This window comes from Mauremys mutica, chromosome 13 (assembly GCF_020497125.1).
Source record: "Mauremys mutica isolate MM-2020 ecotype Southern chromosome 13, ASM2049712v1, whole genome shotgun sequence".
Classification (NCBI taxonomy): domain Eukaryota; kingdom Metazoa; phylum Chordata; order Testudines; family Geoemydidae; genus Mauremys; species Mauremys mutica.
The window spans coordinates 38,052,272-38,072,178 of record NC_059084.1 but is presented as its reverse complement, the minus strand read 5'-3'; the positions used below and the strand labels follow the sequence as shown (position 1 = coordinate 38,072,178).

General features: G+C 50.8%; 2 non-coding genes across 2 annotated transcripts; one reads left to right on the top strand and one right to left on the bottom strand.

The window, feature by feature from the left end:
• Positions 1–5,749: 5,749 nt before the first annotated feature.
• TRNAP-CGG lies at positions 5,750–5,821 on the bottom strand. The gene has a single exon. It is a non-coding gene; the product is annotated as a tRNA-Pro (tRNA).
• Positions 5,822–10,960: 5,139 nt separating this feature from the next.
• TRNAP-UGG lies at positions 10,961–11,032 on the top strand. Its single transcript has one exon. It is a non-coding gene; the product is annotated as a tRNA-Pro (tRNA).
• The last annotated feature ends 8,875 nt before the right edge of the window (positions 11,033–19,907 follow it).

Genomic DNA, 19,907 nt, shown 5'->3' with positions numbered 1-19,907 from the left:
TAGCCTCTGTTTGTCAGAGGATGGAGATGGATGGCAGGAGAGACATCACTTGATCATTACCGATTTACTCCCTCTGGGGCACCTGGCATTGGCTGTTGTGTATTTGGTTGTCATGGTTTTTGTTGCTATGGCAACTGAGTTAGATTATTATGGGTTAGCTCAGCCAGCTTCAGCTGGCTGAGTGAGCTCTCTCTCTCTGAAAATAAAATGGTGGTTTTGTTAGCTGTCAGCTCTCTGGCCTCAACTGATTTCTTCCTAAACCGGCTTCCCCCCAAGGATATAACAAGTGGCGACGAGGATGGGATTCCGGTGCTGCTCCAGTAACAGAAGGAAGTAGAAGTCAAGGTAAAGAACAAACAAACAAAAAAGCTGCTTGTTTGCACTGACTGTGAAAGTGAAACTAAAATCATGGCTACTCTGACCAGGCCACTGGAACCTTTTGATGAGAATATAGAGCAGTGGCATGTGTATACTGAGCGTTTTGAGCTTTTTTTTATTGCAAATGACATTACAGAAGCGAAGAAGGTGCCAATATTCTTAAGTGTTGTAGGGGCTAAAACCTACTCCCTGCTACGCAGCTTACTACACCCTGTTGAGCCAGCAACTAAATCTTACAGTGACATTGTGGAAATCCTGGGGTCCCATTTTTCCCCAAAACCACTGGTAATTGCTGAAAGATATAGGTTCCACAAAAGAGACCAAAAGGAAGATGAAACAGTTGTACAATTTGTAGCCATTTTAAAAAAGCTAGCAGAACACTGTGAATTTAAAGAAATGTTAAATGATGCCCTGCGTGACAGGTTAGTGTGTGGCCTCTACAGTGAAGCTATACGGAAGCGCCTACTGATAGAGGCTCAGCTTACCTTACAGAAGGCTGTTGATATTGCTGTCTCCATGGAACTGGCTACAAGGGAGGCGCAATACATCGGTGCATCCCCTAGGGTGCAAAAAGTGTCACAAGAACCGACCCACAAAACTGTGCAGAGTCAAGAATGTTACCGCTGTGGTAAGCCGGGTCACCAGGCATCAGAATGCTGGTGTAAGGACCTGGTGTGTCGACACTGTGGCAAAAAGGGACACATTGAGTGTGCCTGTAAACAAAAGAAAAAGAGGCCTGTGGTGTGGCCGACAAAAAGAGGAGCCCTGTTCCAGAGGGCTATGGACCAGATCTTGTGTGGCTTGTCAGGAGTTCAGTGCTATCTGGATGATATCCTGGTCACTGGAAGAAATGAAGAGGATCACTTAAAGAATTTAGAGGCTACCCTACAAAGACTGGAAGAGTATGGCCTACAAGTTCGCAAAGACAAGTGTGAATTCTTCAAGCCCTCTGTTGAATATTTGGGACACATCATTGATTCTGCAGGTCTTCATAAGGCCCCTGCAAAAGTTAAAGCTATTGTGGAGGCTCCCCCACCTCGAAATGTAAGCCAGCTGCGCTCGTTTCTAGGACTCCTGAACTATTATGGAAAGTTCATCTCACACTTAGCCACACTGCTAAAACCACTTCATGAGCTCCTTGGGCAGAAAAAGGCCTGGAAGTGGACTGAAGCCTGTGATGTTGCATTTAACAAAGCTAAGGATGCATTGCTAAATTCTGAAGTTCTAACACACTTTGATCCATCCTTACCACTGCAATTGGCCTGCGACGCCTCCCCTTATGGAGTGGGAGCAGTCGTGTCACATATTATGCCTTCAGGAGAAGAGAGACCTATTGCTTTTGCTTCACGCACTCTAAGCAAAGCAGAAACTAACTATGCCCAAATCGAACGTGAGGCATTAGGAATTGTTTTTGGAATTTGGAAGTTTCATCAGTACCTGTTTGGGCGAAAGTTTACTCTTCTCACAGACCATCGACCTCTGACATCAATTTTTGGACCCTACACAGGCATTCCCCCATTAGCTGCTAGTCGTATGCAACGTTGGGCATTGTTACTTTCAGCACACACATATGAAATCAAATATCGGAAATCCACTCTGCACGGCAATGCAGATGGCCTCTCAAGGTTGCCTTTGCCGGTCAAACATTAAGATAGTGCCCAAAAGGAAATCTTCTACTTTGAACAGGTAGAGAATACACCCATCACTGCTACTCAGATAAAGAAGGCAACTCGCGTTGATCCAGTATTGTCCCAAGTTATGGACCTGGTGATGCATGGAAAATCTCGACAAACCTCTCCGGTCTCATCTGACCTTGTTCCCTACATGTCCAAGCGGACGGAGTTATCGGTCCAATCTGGTTGTTTGTTGTGGGGGAGACGTGTCATTATTCCACCACCACTGAGATCACAGATGTTAGAACAGCTACATTCCGGTCACTGTGGAATAGTGCGCATGAAGGAAATTGCACGAAGCTATTTTTGGTGGCCTGGATTGGACAGCGCTATTGAAGAGAAGGCAAAAGCTTGTATGTCATGTCAGGGTGTGAGGAATGCACCCCAGTGGGCACCCCTACACCCATGGGACTGGCCTGAAAACCCGTGGCAACGTATTCACGTTGACTTTGCTGGCCCCCTTGAAGGAAGCATGTTCTTGGTGGCAATAGATGCCCATTCTAAATGGCCAGAAGTCTCTATAATGCAGTCCACTTCTGCAGAGAGTACTATCCAAAAACTACGAGGACTCTTTAGTCATTTTGGTCTGCCAGAACAACTTGTGAGCGACAACGGACCGCAGTTCGTTTCTCAGGAGTTTCAAAATTTTATGAAGGCAAATGGGATACACCACATCACGTCAGCACCATATCATCCATCCACCAACGGATTAGCTGAAAGATTGGTGCAGACAATGAAAAACGCTTTGAAATCAGCAAGGGGACAACATTCCATTCAAAAGCGTCTGGATAGCTTTTTACTTTCCTACAGAAACACACCTCATGCTACGACCCACGCATCTCCGGCCTTTCTAATGATGGGACGACAGCTGCGCACTTGCTTTGATCTGCTGAAACCTTCTGAACCCCGACAAATTGTGCAACATCAGCGCAATATCAAGTCATCAGACTGGCACCCAGAGCAAAAGACCGAACCTTTAGCCCGGGACAGCCAGTTTTGGCTCGGAATTATACTTCCAGAGCTAAATGGGTCCCGGCCACAGTCATCACTCAAACAGGACCTGTTTCCTACACAGTCCGGACTGCAGAGAATCTTACCTGGCGGCAACATGTAGATCAGCTGTTGCCAGGTCATGCCAGTCCTCAGGACCCATCTGCAGTTGAGGGGTCTGACTTCACCTCTTCTGGTGAGGCACCGAATCACGAGTCACCTGTTCCTGACTGTTCTCCTCCATTACTGCCGGCGGCTGAGATACCCCTTTGCCCAGCACGAGCTGATACCACCTCCTCACCCATTCGTGCTGCGGACCCTGAGCCCCTAGTGCTTTCGGGTGCAATAACACCAGAAGTTCGCCGTAATCCACCTAGAGACAGAAGGCCTCCTCATCGGCTGGATCTTTAGCTAGGGCGAACCCACGGTTATGGGGCAAAATAATCCCCCGGGTTTAGCCGGGAATGGAGGCAGTCTACCCTCCTTCTCTAGTCTAGTGTGTGTTTTATTTAGGGGATGTTCTTATTAGGGGGGGAGGAATATGTTGTGTATTTGGTTGTCATAGTTTTTGTTGCTATGGCAACTGAGTTAGATTATTATGGGTTAGCTCAGCCAGCTTCAGCTGGCTGAGTGAGCTCTCTCTCTCTGAAAATAAAATGGTGGTTTTGTTAGCTGTCAGCTCTCTGGCCTCAACTGATTTCTTCCTAAACCGGCTTCCTCCCAAGGATATAACATTGGCCACTGTCGGTAGACAGATACTGGGCTAGATGGACCTTTGGTCTGACCGGTACGGATGTTCTTATGTCACAATGGCTGTGTTTAGAGGCACATTTGTAACAGCCTAAGAGAGTTAGGCACCCCAAGAGTAGTATTTTCTAGCCCACCTTAGTGATGTTAGCACCCCACAGGTGTCTGTTCTTCTTTTCAGCTACTTTCTAAAGGCAATTTGTAAAATCAAAACCTCTGAGCTTGTCCAGGATTTGAATGCAGGACCCCAGCACCCACAGTGAGCATCATACCTCTAGACCAACTAGCCAAACAGGGAAAGAATGAACAGGGGCTTCTCTGAGCTAGGATGGCTCCCATTCTACTCAGGCATCTTTCCCTCTTTAACAGCTGCCCCTGCCCTGCAGGCTCTGCCTCTCATGGGCATCTCTGGCATTGGTATCAGTCCATGAAACTGCCTGCTGCTGGATGTTACTGAGTCTGTCAAAAGACCCCTTCTCATCTCTAGGACTCACACCTGTCTGCTCTGCTTTTTGAGGGTGGTGCACTAGCTCCGCTAAGGCTGTGGAGTGTTTCCCTGCCTCCGTCCCAGGCTGGCTTCTTGCCAGGGCGAGGTTGTTCCATAAATGGAAAATTGAACAACATTTTCCTGCCATTGGGGCAACCTATGGACTTACCCTGGCTTCGTTTGAACCTTTACACGTAGTTAACCATTTTATCATCTATTAACCTTTGATACGGGGCAGGAATTGAGACTCCTACGGTTGCTTTTGTGTAATCAACAGATTGTATCGCTCCTTTAGTTACCTTAATTTATACCACGGAATCACCATCTTTCTTCTTTGTAGCTCACATCATCGTGTTTGTTTTCATTCAGTTTCATTTTCTTCCCATAGCATTTGAATTGAACAGTTTAAATCTATTTCAAAGGTAAGTTCCTTTGCTTGGAGGATCCTAGTGCAGGGACTGGCCCCTCCAGGCACAGAAATTAACTGCTTGCCCCAGCTCCAGCCTTTGTGCTTGTTTGTCGGATGAGCCACAATGAGTCAATAATTCCACTGGCCAGACTGGGGTTTCTCCCCAGTCAGTGATTTGGAAAATTTGGGTTTGGTTTTCGTTTGCCGTGTTCATTGTGAATGTTAAAATTCCCAGGGACTCAGCAGTTTGAAGGACCCCTTTTGCCCCTGGAGGCAGGGAAGGGGAATACGAACCCACGGCCTGTGACAGCTCTAACACCGTCCGGCCACGTGCTGGACCAAGCTAATGGAATTGCGACAACCATCATTGACCCTAGTTTATATCCTTTGGGGGCCTCTGTATGAACAATGGAATAGGGTGTGTGTGATTGTACGTGGGCGTGGCTACCCTGAAAACACAACAGTGTCACAGCTGTGCAGCCGCAGTGCTGCAGTGTAGATGCACCTATGCCGCTTGGAGCGGTTCTCCCAGCAGCGTGATTAACCACCTCCCCGACAGGCGGGAGCTCGGTTGAGGGAAGAATTCTTTCATCAACCCAACACTATCTCCACAGGCACATGGGTCGGCTTAACCAGGCTGCTCAAAGGTGTGGCTCTTTCACAACCCTGTGCGACGTAGTTAAACAATTTTCTGGTGCCGACCAGGCCTCTGCAGGGAGGGCACATGACATGGGCCTGCTCAGGCAGACTGCGTGTGCTGAGGATATCACAGTGAAGGCAGGGAACAGCTGGGTCTGGAGATCCCCAGAGCCCCTCAGAGCGATTTCACAGACTAGTGTGTACAGAGGACGGATTTCAACGTTCAGAGTCATTTTCAAAGGAGCCTATGGGAGTTAGGCACCCAATATAGTCACCAGCACAGCAGGGCTTTCTAACCCACCCCCAGGCTCCCCAGCACCACTCAGTTACAGGCCCCTCTCCAGCTCACTAGCCCACTCACCCCTGGCTGCCCCTCGCCCCAGCTCTATCTGCGTTCCAAAGGTCATTTGCAAAAGGCCAAACACTGGGCTCGTCCGGGATTTGAACCCGGGACCTCTTGCACCCGAAGCGAGAATCATACCCCTAGACCAACGAGCCAGATAGGTGCTGTTGCTGTGGAGCTGAGATTTTTCACTCTGCCCTCCAGCATCTCTGCTCCTTCAATAGCTGCCCCCTTTGCCCTGCAGGCTCCGCCCGTCATGGGAGTCTCCAGAGTTAGCATTAGCCCACACAACTCCCAGCCACTGGATGTTACTCAGGCTGACTCCTCAGGCCTATCAAAAGGCTTGTTCTTGTCTCTAGTTACCCACAGGGTTCTGCGCGGATGGTGCATCAGCTGTACTAAGGTTGTGGTGGGTTCCCTGCCTCCATTCAGGGCTGGCTTCTTGCCAGTCATTCTTCCAAGCGAGATTGTTCCATAAATGCTGAATTGCACCGAGTTCCCCTGTCGCTGGGGTGACCTGCGGACTCCCAACGGCTGTGGGATTTGTACCCTCAGCCTCAGTTAATCATTTTATCACCCACTGGCCTTTGAGCCTGGGCTGGACTTGGTACCCGCTGGTCACACGGTGACTTGTGTGTGATCAGATTGGGGCGCTCCGTCAGTCGCCTTGACCCCGGCTAGTCCGTCGCTTTCCTCTGCACGCTTCCCAGCACCTACTTCCGTTCCTTCCTGTTCCTTTTCCTCCCGTACCGTTTTAATTGACGAGTTTTCATTTCCGCCAACAGCCAATCCCTTGGGTTTGTCAGGGGCGTATCAGCATCAGCTGCCTGACTCCACCTCCAAGGCCCTTCCTGGCCGACCTGTCTCCTCTCACTCCCCGTCACTGGCCACCTTCCTCCGCTGGTCCCCTTTTCAAACAGGCCCCTTCCTGCTTCCTCCCGCGCCTCCCCTCCCACCAGAGCTGCGCTGCCTGGGCACAGCGACAAAACCACCTCTTTGCCCTCCTTCGGATACCGCCTCACAACTCACCTTTGCCAGGAGGCCCCCAAAAATCAGCACAGCGGTTCTGCTGCTGAGGCCAGCGCCCGTCACGGGTACAAACATTGTCTGGGGGTTCCCTTGTCCTGCCCCATCTCTTTCCACCTCTCAGCTCTTCTCTTATGCTTCCATTGCAAGCTCCGTGGGACAGGGACCCACTTTTCTGATCTGTGTTTGTACAGCACCTGGCACAACAGGGTCCTGGGCCCCCACTCGCCACCAAGGTGCTATAGCAACGATTCATAACAATGCTAACGAGCAGAGGGGGCAGAAAGGAGGCTCCCCTCCCTGGGACGGCTTCCGACGCTGACGAATGCCCATGCCCTAGCTCTGGATTTCCTCTCCCTGAGCTCGGAGAACTGAGGATGCAGGGAAGAGATTGCAGGGAGTAGCAGGGAGTTCCTGAAATACAGGGTATGGGGGATGAGAAAGTCCTGGATGAGGGAATGCAGAGATGCAAGGAGCTCGGCCAACACATGCTATGGAGGATGCGACCCTCTGGTGAACCTGCCTGTCGTGTGTCCCGGAGAATCCACCATGACCCTCGGTAAGTCATACCAATGGCTAATTCCACTCTCTATTAAAACCCTTTAACTTCTGGACCGATGTAGAGAGAGGACTAGCAACCTCCAGACATAGCAATTCAGCTGGAAAACAAGGTGGCAGTTTGCTTGGGTTTATCTAAAGAAGAGTCTGGGGGGAGATTCACACGTCGTGTCCAGTGTTCCCGCTAATTTTTCCCACCCATGTGCGGATTGAATTTTCTTATGTGCACAAATATGGAGGTGATGTGTGGTGGGGGTGGGGCTGAGGGATGCGGAGTGTGGGTGGGGGCTCGGGGCAGAGGGTTGGGTGTAGGGGGTGAGGGCTTTGGGGTTCAGGCTGCCCCAGGGCTCCCCCCAGCTCTCTCTCCCAGTAGCAGCACCTGGGCTAGGGTGGAGAGGTGCCTTTTCCTGTCACAGCAGCTCTGGGGCTGGGCTGGGCAGGGGCTGGAGGAGAGGAGCCGCTCCCCACTGCGACAGGTCAGGGGCTGGGGCAGAGGCATTTCTTCCCGCTGCAGTCCTGAGCGCCTGTGTGGCGCTTAATAGGCTGCTGTGTGGCCACGCAGATTAGATCAGCGGTTCTCAAAGCCGGTCCGCCGCTTGTTCAGGGAAAGCCCCTGGCGGGCTGGGCCGGTTTGTTTAGCTGCTGCGTCCGCAGGATCGGCCGATCGTGGCTCCCACTGGCCGCGGTTCGCCGCTCCAGGCCAATGGGCGCTGCGGGAAGGGTCAAGGCACTGGGCCTGAGGCCATCCGAATGCCCCTCCAACAGAAGAGGTTTGGAAGCACTCTGCATGGAAGGTGGCAGCGCTGAGGGACCTGGCTGGGGGGCTGAGGCATGGAGAGGCTGCAGCAGCGAGATACGTGCGACCGCAGGAAGGGGCATCAGCCTCACAGAGCTAATCCCTGGGACAGCCAGGGGGAGGTGCCGTTCCAGCAGTGAGCAGGACCAGCAAGAACAGCCAAGAGTTTGGGGGCTCCCCTGGGAGTCCCGGCTTCTCTGAGTACATTACTGACACTGAGCAGAACAGCTCCACTGGGGCAGGCTGCGTGAGCGTGGCCCCTGGGCTGGGATCGGAGCGGTAGGTAATGTGAGGGCTTTGGGGCACCAGCCTCAGGACAGATGGCAAAAGCCCCAAACTGGTGGTGGGTCCTAGAACTTGATTTCACCCATCAGCTGTGACCTCTTCATACTTTACCATGGGGAGATCCCAGGCCGGCCCTGGGGCGCCCCGGGGTATCCCGACACCCCTTTGCGAGAGCTGATCCACTGCACCAAAAATCACACACGATCCAGTGCCAGTCACTGATCCGAGGTTGAGTGCACTGCAGACCTCACCCCAAACCAACGCCTGCAGCTAACCCTGTAATTAACTAACTAAAGGCTTATTAAGGAGGGAAAGGGAACCAGCGAGTGATTTGCAGGTTCAAGTGGGTAACAAGTGCACACATACGAGTTCGTCTGAAGTTCCAGACAGTAACAAGTGCAGCTGTAAGCGTCACCTCTGTACGTCCTTTAGCACTAACCCCGGCTAAGCAGCCTGGAGATCCCTGGCCCTCTCCAGCAGCAAAGTGATGACAATTTCCCTTGACAGGGATTTTTATGCCCTTCCTGCAGAGCTCGAGCGGAGATGGGCCGAGTGTCTTTGCATGTCCCCCTTCATAGGGGTGGGGAAAAGAATCAACCACGTCATCCGTCCACTGGTGTCCCACAATGGGGGGTCTATGGGTCTTCTTTTGCCAGGCACGAGCTGACGCCTCTTGTGGTGAATGAGCAGCTCACGCTTGGTGTTGCTTCTCTCCTGTCTTGGGGGGTGTCCAGTTTCCTAGCAGACACATCTGTAGTTACAGAGCAAACACTGGGACATAATGCAGGATGCAGCCGGTGTGCGTGAGATGAACAGCAGCCGGCAGCAGCTCCCAAGCGTTTCATAAAGACCAAACACTGAACGCAGCCTTTGAAATGTAGCAGCTGGTTTAACACCGCTAATGCCAGGTGAGCCAGCCTGGGTGCCAGCCGTGCATTCACCAGGGATCAGCTGCCACCTGGTCTGCCAGCGTCACACACCTTGGCTCTTGCTTTGATCTGTCAAGTGGGTAACAGGCCCCAAAGGCAGAACTTGGGTCCCCATTTACTGTCTGATGCATTTCTTGGCTCTTGAAGCGCGCTGGAGCCCAGCTGCAGAGCGCACAGACAGTGACACCTTTCCACCAGGCAGCGCGCCGGCTCACCTGCAGCTCCCGGCACCTGTAATTGTGACGGCTTCAACTTTCCCGGATTTATAAACCAGCCCAAGACCATTTCACTGTTCGCTTTCAAATGGCAGCAGGGTTGGTGCCTTTGGGGGCTGTTGGATTAAACATGCAATCGGGGGTGCGGTATGGTCCGTAGTGTCTCCAGTCCAGTGTCATCCCACCAGTTACCAGCCCCTTGGCGAGGTGCCTGCGCTGGTGCAGAGTGCCTTCTCCAGGGACCACTGGCCACAGCTCAATAGCCTGGTTTTAAACCAGCGCAGGGCCTGGGCCAGCAAATGGACCGGACCCCCAAAGGGCCCCAGGGCACAGGAGAGGGTTGGAAGGACTCAGGCCCCCCCCATCCCAAGCCCCATCCCAGTTGTCCCAAGCTGGAGCTGTGATGAATTTTTGACCACAGGGAAAGTCGTGGGGTGGGCTTGGCAGGCTGATTCCCGCCCCATGCTCAGGGAGGGCTGGGTGAGTGCCCAGGTTTACCCCACCCTGCCGTGGTAGGAGAAGACAGGGGCAGTTGCCCTGAGCTGTGACAGATGTAGAAAAGCCCTTTCCCAGACTGAGGCATCAGCTGGAGTAACATCCAGTGGCAGGGAGTTCCATGGGCTGATGCCAACACCAGAGATACCCATGAGAGGGGGAAGCAGCTATTAAAGATGCCTGAACATTGCTCCCTAGCCTAGGGGTGTGACTCCCTTTGGGTGCGAGAGATTCTGGGGTCAGATCCCTGAGACGTCTGTAGGTTTTAGTTTTTCAAGTTGCCTTTAGAAAGCGGTTCCAGCCAGGCAGGGCCAGATGAACCTTTTGTGGTCCTGGCGCCAAATATATTTGTGGGCCCCCATGGGGGCAATGGAGCATGGCGCAGGGAGATCGGTCCCCAGCGTGAGGGGCTGGCCGGGGCATGGTATGGCGGGATGCTGGAGATGAAAAGGAGGAAAGGGCTGGATTACACAGCGTAGCAGGTAACAAAAGGAGCGATACGATCTGTTGATTACGCAGAATTACCCACACTAACACTGAGCATCGAGTCCAGCCCAGTATCACGGACGATAAAATGATTAACGGAGTCTGGAGAAACAGTGTCACAAAGTCAGTCTAAGTGCCCAGGTCGCCCCAATGGCAGGACAGTGCTGTTCAATTGGCCACTTGTGGAACAGTCTCACTGGGAAGAATGGCGGGAAAGAAGCCAGCCCTGGACGGAGGCAGGGAAACTCTCCACAGCCTTCATACAGCGGGCGCCCCATCCTGGATCACTAGGGATGGGAAGAAGCCCTGGGATGGCCTGGGGCTGAGGTGTCAGCCTGAGTAACATCCAGTGGCAGGGAGTTCCCTGAGCTGATGGCAATGCCAGAGACACCCATGAGAGGCGGAGCCTGTAGAGTGGAGGCAGCCATTGAAGAAGCAGAGGTACCTGAGGGCAGAGTGACACACCTTGGCTAATAAAGGGCCCTGCAAGGTTGTTATGTGTCTGGCTCATTGGTCTAGGGGTATGATTCTTGCTTTGGGTGCAAGCGGTCCTGGGTTCAAGTCCCAGATGAGCCCAGCCCTTTCACTTTTGCAAATTGCCTGGAGAAAAAGGCGAGAGCCAGAGACAGTTACAGACCAGGCTGGGTGGCCACAGCCAGTTGAAGAGCTCCAGAGGGGCAGCGGGTGGGTTGGAAAGTCTTGCTCTGCCAGCTCGTCGTTCCCTTAGGCGGTACTGAGACCAACCCTGAATGTCTAAACCCAGCACCCCTCTCCTTTGCGCAAAGCTCTGTGGAATCCCCCTGAAAGGGGGCCGGGGGCAGCGGCTGGATTTGAATTGAGGTCACCAAAGATCCTGGCGCCTAAATCCGGTTCCTGAGACCACTCGGCATCATCCCACCGGCAGGGCGGGTCTGCTCCCTCTTGGACAGCCTGGGGGGGTGATTGGTGCTTTAGATGCAAATGATCAGAGGCTCGAATCCTAAATGAGTTAAATTGGATGCCCATGTTCAGTGCCCCCTGTGGAGCGGCCATCCCAACCAGCAAGAGGCTGCCACCACCTGCAAGTCACACCCTGGGTGCCTCCTCATGCTTTGCTGGTGTAGCTCCCACCTCAAGCTGCTCACAACCAGCCACCAGCCTGCAAGTCACTCCCTGAGTGTGTCTAGCCACAGCCCTGGGCCAACAGCCGGCCAGCCACACACCAGCCATGCTCTGGTACCCACCAGCCTGGGTTACTGCCTGCAGGGTGACCCCAGCACACTCCCACACTCCTCCAGAACGGTTGCTCTGCACTGACCAGCCCACCAGAGGGCTGTTGTCCCTGTCAGGGGTCAATATGTACCAGTTTGCTACTTTAACGGGAGTTGCCAAATGATTCGGTTTAAACACAGCCCTGGAGTTCATTTAACAACGACCGGAGAGATTTCAAGCGAGCGTGAGCATCGGGCATTAATGTCAGGAACTGGCACAAGAGAAATGAAGATAAAACGCTTCCCAGCAGCTAAATCTTAACAAGCTAGAGTTGATTCAAGGGAAAATTCTTCCCACGTGGTCCCAGCAACGGGGCTGACCACATGCTCAGGTCAGAGCCCGATACTTGGTTCCTTTGTCTCAGGTGAAAGCGAGAGAGACAGACAGGGAGAAAGAAAGAAAGTGCAGACCATGGGTGTTTGTGGCCCTCACGCTTATAGTCCAGTCACCCTTTGACATGCTGTTTCCGGAGGGTCACCCCTAGATAAAGTTGGTTCCTGCTGTGAGGACGAAGACACGCAGGGTCTCGAGGTGACAGCAAGGCTGGTGCAAGGATATTTTGTGCCCTAGGCAAAACTTCCACTTTGTGCACCCCCCCCCTTCGCCTCCCCTCCCCCTGGAGCATCGCTTATTATTCCGATCTAGGATGTACCTTTCTATCTCCTCAGGAACACCCTCTAAGAGCTGCTCCATTTGTATTAGGAAAGACAGATCTTCCAGAGATTTAACACTTGCTCCTGATATCCAGGCATCCCAATTTTTTACAATGTGATAGGTGTGTTGGGAAAATGCCACGTCTGGTTTCCACCTTAGGTCTCTGAACTGCCAACAGGCATGCTCGGGTGTTAGCCCCATTCTAACTCTGGCCTTTTGTTTAAAAAGTTCATACCCGTTCATGTGTTCTTTTGGCATTTCAGCCGCCACCTCTGCTAAGGGTCCACTGAGTTGAGGCCTCAGCTCCACCATATACTGGTCTGTAGAAATGCTGTACCCAAGGCGGGCCCTTTCGACATTTTCTAAGACGGCCTCAGTATCATTGCCTACCATGTATGCAGGGACATCCTTGGAATGGGGAGCGGTACCTGGAGAAGGACTGTTAGGATTACCTGGTTGACCCAGTTTAGCCCTTTACAGCTCTAAGTGCTTCAGCTCCATTTCCGTCTCCAAGCGCTTCACCTCTCTCCTCTCCTCTGCTTCCAAGCGCTTTGCCGCTGCTTCTGCCTCCAAGCGCTTCATCTGTGGGAAGAAATTACTGTCTTCCCCAGTTAGAACTCGGTCTGAGTTAAGGGCTTCCCTCCATCTTGGCACCGAGATCTCAGGGTGTGTGTGTGTGAGGGCGGGGGGTTGACTCTTCCTTGCTGGGGAAATCCCCGGTCCCCGATCCGCTCCCTGCATTTGTGTCATGGAGCTGGATGTCTGGGCTTGTTCTGGGTCTGTCTTCCCAGTGGTGTGCTGCTCTGGGACGACTGATCTAGGGTTTCGGTGCTCGATCGACACTTCATGCACAGGGCTGCCCTACTCTAGCCGAGCTATTTCATTGCCACAAAGTTAGAAAAAAATAAATTGCTTTTCAGGCTGAACCCTTTGCGTGCCTGTTCCCCCTGAGGCAGCAAAGAAAGGAAAAGAAAGAAGGAAAAAAACCCTCCCTAGGTTTGCAGGCTGCCAAAAGGAAAAATGTGTCCTTTTAAAATCCTGAGGTCTGTGCCTCTGGTTCCAAATGATCCCACCACTCTGCCACCATGTCAAGGCTGATTGCCCACTCTGGCACTTCGAGTGCAGAAGGTGGGGGCCCGCAAGGATTCTAAAAAATAAAACTGGCTGCTCCCAGGCTGGTATTAAACTCCCAAGGTTACAGCTTTTCTCGGACCTTGGATTGGTAGATGCTGCCACCACCCAAGTGCAGAACCCCTTTGGGAACCTAGGAAGGCGCACTCGGGAGTTCCTTCCTGTGGGGTACCCTCAAGCCCTTTCACCCCCCTCCTCCGGGGAAGAGCTGAGAAAGGGGGGAAAAAAGGAAATCAGCTGTTGCCACCAGCTAATTAAACAACATGTGCACACACCTCTTAAGACACAAAAATCCAACTCTGTTAAAAAAAAAGGTAAATTTTATTAATAATAATAAAAGAAAATACATCTGGGAACTCAGGTTAGTGCTAGATTTTAAAAGAGCAACTACAAGGTTTAAGCATCAAGAATAGCTCTCTTGAGGTTCAGTTTAAAGTTTATAAGCAAAACTAAAGCATCTGGGGTTAGCACAGAGGAATGCACAAGCCATAAAGAAATAAGAGGGCTAAACCTAATCACGTCTTCCTAGGCATTTCCTGATCTACTTACATCTCTGAGGGTTTAGATGAGTAGTTTCTAGGTATGATACTGATGATTTTTCATACCTGGCCCCAAGCGTCTCACAGAATAACTGCTCCCCTGTCTGCCTCTTCCCAAAAACAACAACAGACAGACAAAAGGGGAGTCTTGTTTCAATTTTAAAACATTCTAACCTTCCCATTGGCTCTTTTGGCCAGGTGCCCACTCACTTCCCTTCACCTCTGCATCGCAGTGAGAGTTTGTCTCCCTTTAGAGGTAAAGCAATTAGAGAACAGCTGTTGAGAGGGATTTTATAGCTACTGGCTGGCTGGGTGTCCATAAAAGGGAGCTACCCCCCCCTCATTTATCACACCAGCACTGTGGACTCCCGTCTCCCACTACCCACTGCACTCAACACTCATCCCTCTGCAGTTTTGCCCTGCTGAAGTACAGCATCCGCTGCATTGTACTCCAAAGGAGAAGGTTGGGTATGATCCCTGGACATACACAAATTTGTAGCCGTCCCGGGACCCTTCCTCCTCTGTAGACCTTCCATTCCCCCGCCACTAATGAATTTTTTCATTTGACTCTCTCCTGTAATTGTTGTCTTTTAATAAAAGAATTGTTTGTGGGAAAGCAATCTTTATTCTATTACGTGAAAGCAAAAAGAGCACTGCAAAGCACCATACAATTATGTTAAGGCCACTTCTTGCATCATGTGCACCAATCTCCTCCTAGCATTACAAGCACTGCAATCCCAAGCATAGCAACAAATATTAATGACTTTCAGCTTCAAATTGCTGCCTCAAGGCATCCCTGATCCTCATGGCCCCACGCTATAGCCCTTTAATAGCCCTAGTTTCTGGTGGTTCAAACTCAGTCTCCATGCGCTGAGTAGCTGCAGTCCAGCCCTGAGTGAATTTTTCACGCTTCCCTTCGCAAATATTATGGAGCGTACCACGTGGCTCTAAGAATAGGAATATGGTCATCGGCCATGTCCAGCTTCCCATACTGACATCACCAGTGGGCTTTTAAACTGCCAAATGCACACTCAACAGTCATTCTGCACTTGCTCAGCCTGTTGATGAACTGCTCCTTGCTGCTGTCAAGTTGCCCCGTGTAGGGTTTCATAAGCCATGGCATTAAGGGGTAGGTGGGGTCTCCCAGGATCACAATGGGCATTTCGACTTCCCCTGTGGTGATCTTCTGGTCCAGGAAGAAAGTCCCTGCTTGCAGCTTCTTGAACAGGTCAGTGTTCCAAAAGATGTGTGCGTCATGCACCTTTCCGCACCAGCCTGCGTTAATGTCTGTGAAAGCCCACGGTGATCCACAAGTGCCTGGAGAACCATTGAGATTAACGTACTCTGTGGCTAGGTGGTCTGGTGCCAGAATTGGAACGTGTGTGCCATCTATCGCCCCTCGCAGTTAGGGAAGCCCATTTGTGCAAAGCCAGCCACAACGTCACGCATGTTGCCCAGCGTCACGGTCTTTCGGAGCAAGATGCAATTAATGGCCCTGCACACTTCCATCAAAACGACTCCAACTGTCAACTTTTCCACTCCAAACTGGTTAGCGACCAATTGGTAGCAGTCTGGAGTAGCCAGCTTCCGCAGTGCAATCGCCACACACTTCTCCAATGACAGGGCAGCTCTCATTCTTGTGTCCTTGCACCGCAGGGCTGGGGCGAGCTCATCACACAGTCCCATGAATGTGGCTTTCCTCATGTGAAAGTTCTGCAGCCACTGCTCGTCATCCCAGAGGTGCATCACGATGTGATCCCACCACTCAGTGCTTGTTTCCTGAGCCGAAAAGCGGCGTTCCACTGTGGTCAGCACCTCCGTGACTGCCACAAGCAGTCTCGCATCGTGGTGAGATCAAGGTCGCACTCCTCTTGCCTTTGCAGTTAAAGGAATAACTCCACTGCCACTTGTGATGTGTTAGTCAGAGCGAGCAGCATACTGGTCAGCAGTTTGGGATCCATTCCTGCAGCCCGAAAGAGGCATGCACTACGAGATGCATACCCTTAAATCTACCAGTCACAGAGCTGGCACTTACTGTGCTATTCATTTCTAGCCGCAGTGCATCCGTGGCCATCTCTGCAGCTGGAGTTTTTACTCTACCTCTGGCTGAAATGCACTATCCCCTCGGCAAGCTGCAGCTAAATTCTTCACCAAGGCAGTAATTGGAAAGTGCAGTGCAAAATGTTACATCAGGGAATAAAAACGTTTCCCATTTAAGAGTTTGTTACTCAAAGATTCAGGAGATGAGAACCCGAAATCCAGCACCCTGCGGCTAATACAAGATTTTGCTTAATGAATATGATTATTTGGCAGGAAGGACTAATCACTAACTGCAACCAGAGGGGGCTCGGAGAGGTGGCCACAGACCGGGAGAGATGTCACTAGGATTGAAAAGGCTGGGACTGTAAAAGTTGATGAAGGAGAGGGGCTGTAATAAAGACAGCTCAGAGGAGGTAGAACGGGGCCTTCCACATCTAACACCAGAACAAGGGGTCATGGAAAGTGCGCAACAAATGGAATGGACACAGGACAGCAACATGGGACCTTTTATGGCCAAAACTGTAATCTAGGCACTGGTGATTGACTAGTGGGCAGCAGTGGGGCTTCACGGTTTTGGGAGAAGGTGGGTTCTACTCCCTCTGGTGACATGGGTTCAAATCCCATTCTTGTCATGCTTCTCTCTTCAGAGGCATTTCTCACGTAAACGTCAGATTTCCAGAAAGCCTTTGACAAGGCCCCTCACCAAAGGCTCTTACATAAATTAAGCTGTCATGGGATAAAAGGGAAGATCCTTTCATAGATTGAGAACTGGTTAAAAAACAGGGAACAAAGGGTAGGAATTAATGGTAAATTCTCAGAATGGAGAGGGGTAACTAGTGGTGTTCCCCAAGGGTCAGTCCTGGGACCAAACTTATTCATAAATGATCTGGAGAAAGGGGTAAACAGTGAGGTGGCAAAGTTTGCAGATGATACTAAACTACTCAAGATAGTTAAGACCAAAGCAGATCGTGAAGAACTTCAAAAAGATCTCCCAAAACTAAGTGATTGGGCAACAAAATGGTAAATGAAATTTAATGCGGATAAATGTAAAGTAATGCACATTGGGAAAAATAACCCCAACTATACATACAATATGATGGGGGCTAATTTAGCTACAACGAGTCAGGAAAAAGATCTTGGAGTCATCGTGGATAGTTCTCTGAAGATGTCCACGCAGTGTGCAGAGGTGGTCAAAAAAGCAAACAGGATGTTAGGAATAATTAAAAAGGGGATAGAGAATAAGACTGAGAATATATTATTGCCCTTATATAAATCCATGGTACGCCCACATTTCGAATACTGTGTACAGATGTGGTCTCCTCATCTCAAAAAAGATATACTGGCACTAGAAAAGGTTCAGAAAAGGGCAACTAAAATGATTAGGGGTTTGGAGAGGGTCCCATACGAGGAAAGATTAAAGAGGCTAGGACTCTTCAGCTTGGAAAAGAGGAGACTAAGGGGGGATATGAAAGAGGTGTATAAAATCATGAGTGATGTTGAGAAAGTGGATAAGGAAAAGTTATTTACTTATTCCCATAATACAAGAACTAGGGGTCACTAAATGAAATTAATAGGCAGCAGGTTTAAAACAAATAAAAGGAAGTTCTTCTTCACACAGTGCACAGTCAACTTGTGGAACTCCTTACCTGAGGAGGTTGTAAAGGCTAGGGCTATAACAGCATTTAAAAGAGAACTGGATAAATTCATGGTGGTTAAGTCCATTAATGGCTATTAGCCAGGATGGGTAAGGAATGGTGTCCCTAGCCTCTGTTCGTCAGAGGATGGAGATGGATGGCAGGAGAGAGATCACTTGATCATTACCTATTTACTCCCTCTGGGGCACCTGGCATTGGCCACTGTCGGTAGACAGATACTGGGCTAGATGGACCTTTGGTCTGACCGGTACGGATGTTCTTATGTCACAATGGCTGCGTTTAGAGGCACATTTGTAACAGCCTAAGAGAGTTAGGCACCCCAAGAGTAGTACTTTCTAGCCCACCTTAGTGATGTTAGCACCCCACAGGTGTCTGTTCTTCTTTTCAGCTACTTTCTAAAGGCAATTTGCAAAATCAAAACCTCTGGGCTTGTCCAGGATTTGAATGCAGGACCCCAGCACCCAAAGTGAGAATCATACCTCTAGACCAACTAGCCAAACAATGAACAGGGGCTTCTCTGAGCTAGGATGGCTCCCATTCTACTCAGGCATCTTTCCCTCTTTAACAGCTGCCCCTGCCCTGCAGGCTCTGCCTCTCATGGGCATCTCTGGCATTGACATCAGTCCATGAAACTCCCTGCTGCTGGATGTTACTGAGTCTGTCAAAAGGCCCCTTCTCATCTCTAGGACTCACACCTGTCTGCTCTGCTTTTTGAGGGTGGTGCACTAGCTCCGCTAAGGCTGTGGAGTGTTTCCCTGCCTCCGTCCCAGGCTGGCTTCTTGCCAGGGCGAGGTTGTTCCATAAATGGAAAATTGAACAACATTTTCCTGCCATTGGGGCAACCTATGGACTTACCCTGGCTTCGTTTGAACCTTTACACGTAGTTAACCATTTTATCATCTATTAACCTTTGATACGGGGCAGGAATTGAGACTCCTACGGTTGCTTTTGTGTAATCAACAGATTGTATCGCTCCTTTAGTTACCTTAATTTATACCACGGAATCACCATCTTTCTTCTTTGTAGCTCACATCATCGTGTTTGTTTTCATTCAGTTTCATTTTCTTCCCATAGCATTTGAATTGAACAGTTTTAATCTATTTCAAAGGTAAGTTCCTTTGCTTGGAGGATCCTAGTGCAGGGACAGGCCCCTCCAGGGGGAGAATGAACCAGGAACAGAATGAACCAGGCGCTAGCCCCAGCTCCAGCCTTTGTGCTTGTTTGTCGGATGAGCCACAATGAGTCAATAATTCCATCGGCCAGACTGGGGTTTCTCCCCGGTCAGTGATTTGGAAAATTTGGGTTCGGTTTTCGTTTGCCGTGTTCATGGTGAATGTTAAAATTCCCAGGGACTCAGCAGTTTGAAGGACCCCTTTTGCCCCTGGAGGCAGGGAAGGGGAATACGAACCCACGGCCTGTGACAGCTCTAACACCATCCAGCCATGTGCTGGACCAAGCTAATGGAATTGCGACAACCATCATTGACCCTAGTTTAATTCGTTTGGGGGCCTCTGTATGAACAATGGAATAGGGTGAGTGTGATTGTACATGGGCGTGGCTATCCTGAAAACACAACAGTGTCACAGCTGCGCAGCCGCAGTGCTGCAGTGTAGATGCACCTATGCCGCTCGGAGCGGTTCTCCCAGCAGCGTGATTAACCACCTCCCCGACAGGCAGGAGCGCGGTTGAGGGAAGAATTCTTCCATCAACCCAACACTATCTCCACAGGCACATGGGTCGGCTTAACCACGCTGCTCAGAGGTGTGGCTCTTTCACAACCCTGTGCGACGTAATTAAACAATTTTCTGGTGCCGACCAGGCCTCTGCAGGGAGGGCACATGACATGGGCCTGCTCAGGCAGACTGCGTGTGCTGAGGATATCACAGTGAAGGCAGGGAACAGCTGGGTCTGGAGATCCCCAGAGCCCCTCAGAGCCGTAAAGGGATTTCACAGACTAGTGTGTACAGAGGACGGATTTCAATGTTCAGAGTCATTTTCAAAGGAGCCTATGGGAGTTAGGCACCCAATATAGTCACCAGCACAGCAGGGCTTTCTAACCCAGCCGCCTCAGCGCCACTCAGTTACAGGCCCCACTCCAGCTCACTAGCTCACCTACCCCTGGCTGCCCCTCGCCCCAGCTCTATCTGCGTTCCAAAGGTCATTTGCAAAAGGCCAAGTACT